We start from the raw sequence: 289 nt of genomic DNA, 5'->3' as shown, positions 1-289 counted from the left end.
TGCTACAGCGTATGGTCAGGAATGGCATGACAAAAAAAACTGGACCACTGCTGAAAGTAATTTCCAAAACACCAGCCATCTTGTCCTACATTCGAAAATCAGCGTATCATTTTGAAGTGGCAACAGATTTCACCCAGGGTCACAACATTCTTACTCCAGTTATATACATTTATGGGCTGATGACTGATATTGACAGCATGCAGTCCAGATAGAATTTCAAACATGTCTCTGCACTCAGTATGAGCAACAAAGTGTCTTTTGCTTGGCTAAGGCATTGGATCTCAGATTT

This window comes from Limulus polyphemus, unplaced genomic scaffold (assembly GCF_000517525.1).
Source record: "Limulus polyphemus unplaced genomic scaffold, Limulus_polyphemus-2.1.2 Scaffold9584, whole genome shotgun sequence".
Lineage (NCBI taxonomy): Eukaryota > Metazoa > Arthropoda > Merostomata > Xiphosura > Limulidae > Limulus > Limulus polyphemus.
This window is presented reverse-complemented; position numbering follows the sequence as displayed.